Genomic DNA, 2,231 nt, shown 5'->3' with positions numbered 1-2,231 from the left:
TCTTTGCCATTCCTGTCTCCCAGCCCCCCTCACCTCAAATAAACCCGGGGGCCGCAGGGTTTCCAAGTTCCTCCTCCCAGCAGGACAGTCGGATTTTACCAGTAAGAAAGCCCTGGGACGGCAGGTTTCTCCCCATCGCCAAAGCAGCGTCCTGCTCCTGCAGAATCTACACGCTTCAGAGCCGGGTCCCCACACACGCACCCGCCGCCACAATCCGAATGAAGAGGGGAGGGGGGGGAGTGTGTGTGTAAGTCACTCGCACTCCCTTGGCGTTCCAAGCATGGTCACTTTATCAGCCAACGCCAGAAGCCGCATTTAGGGAAAGTGCCTCCCACCAACCGGCGTGAGAAGTCCGCCTGGCAATCCAATACAGCCGCCGATCGTTAACCCGAGGGATCAAAAGCCAGGACAACACAGGCCGTTCTCGGAGCTGGGGAGGTTGCTTTGCAGGCAGCCAGGGTCTCCTTTCCCTTCGGAGGGTGCAGCCTCCCCGCCCTCTCAGTGCATCGCCTCAGCGTGTGCTGCCCCGGAGTCTGCAGTGGAGCGAGTCCCTGCCAACTTCGGAGCGTCCTTTCCAAAGCCCACCCTTGGCTTCCCTGAGACTGACCGTCACGTTCCTGCTCGGGCCGCTGGCTGGCAAGCAGGAGGGGTGTCGCTCTTGGGCCGACTCCCTGGTTTTAAAAACAACCTTCTGCATGTGTCGCCACCTGGATAAACAAGCCACAGCTCCTGTTTGCCTGGAGTGCAGTGCGCGGGAATCTTCCCCACGCCCAGAAATCCCAGTGTCCTGCTAGCGTCTCTCCGTGCACTGCGCCAGCCAGCCGCGAGTGACCCGAAAATATTCTGGGCCGCTTTGGTCCGAGCACAGCACAGCTCCAGCCTGTTTGTGTGAGTTGGTCCCTCCTGCCCCGAGGCCCGCGGCTCTCAGAGCTGCACGAGGGGTTTGCTGTTTGGAGCGGTATTAACACGCCCCACCAAAGATCCCATGCATAACCCTGGGATCACAAACCTGCGTCCCCTGCTATACCCAGCCCAGCCCTGGGCTTGTTCTCTGCCTTCTCCCCACGGCGGTGGCCTTGATTCTTCTGCAGCACGAGCGCTTTCATTCAGCTACACCACACTCCAGCGCCCATCACCTCTGCCTCCTTTCACCTGACATGCGAGCCTGCAAGGAAAGGCCTTCTGCCTCCTCCCTTCCCCCACCACACACCTCACTGCTTCCTTAGCCTCTCTTTTGTTCGCATTAGTTTCCAACAGATCCCCGGTCCTCCATCCCCCTCCACACAACTGCAGCCTCCTGCAAACTGCCTGGCCTGTCCATATTTCTTCCTGCTCCCTGCAGCCGGAGCTCAGTGCGTTCATTCCGTACAGTACTTCCCTCAGTCTGACCAGCGGTGTCATGCTGCATCCCTGCATGTTTGCTGCATGTTTCATTACGCCCCGCGCCTGTGAGACTCATCTCCTGGGATCCCTTTCTCCCTTTGTGCCCTGGAGGTGTATATTTTTTTAAATGCCTTTTAAAGTCTCACAAGCAGGCAAGTGAGCAAACACAAAGCATCTCTATTGGCTTTAGTATCCCCACACCCAGTCCCGCCATATAATGTTACTTTTTTAAAGCTGGCCCCCTTTCTGATAAACTCCAGTCCAGTTTAAAGAAGCTGGTGGGTCCATCGGGTGGTGGTCCAGGGCCAGGAGGGTTCTTGAGCAGAGAGGGATGCTTGATGGGTGAGTTCACTTGCACAACCAAAAGCAGTGAGTGGTGCTGGGATTTCCTAGAAGAGTTGGTCGGAACGAACTAAAATGGGTTAAGGGTACTTGTTCATTCAATGTGGGTCAAGTACTACCTGCACACTCCTTGCATATCTAACAAGAGTCTGTTAGAAGGGCAACTGTGAGGCTCAGAACTGCTCCAGCTAACTCTGGAGACCTGGCTATGGAGGGTTGTTTCAAGATCATAGAATCATAGAATTGGAAGGGACCTCGAGAGGTCATCTAGTCCAGTCCGCTGCACTCAAGGCAGGACTAAGTATTATCTAGATAAGTGGTTCTTAACCTGGGGTGCACGCACCCCCTGTGGGGGTGCGATGCCCTTTCTGGGGGTGCGAGACATGCCAGATTTTTTTAGAAGGTAAATCATCGAAAACACACATTAAGCACAGGCACGTAAGTACAACTACTTTGTTTCATCAAACCTATGTATTTATTATTATACATTTTTATAACGATTACTG

Source organism: Emys orbicularis, chromosome 4, assembly GCF_028017835.1.
Source record: "Emys orbicularis isolate rEmyOrb1 chromosome 4, rEmyOrb1.hap1, whole genome shotgun sequence".
Classification (NCBI taxonomy): Eukaryota; Metazoa; Chordata; order Testudines; family Emydidae; genus Emys; species Emys orbicularis.
This window is presented reverse-complemented; position numbering follows the sequence as displayed.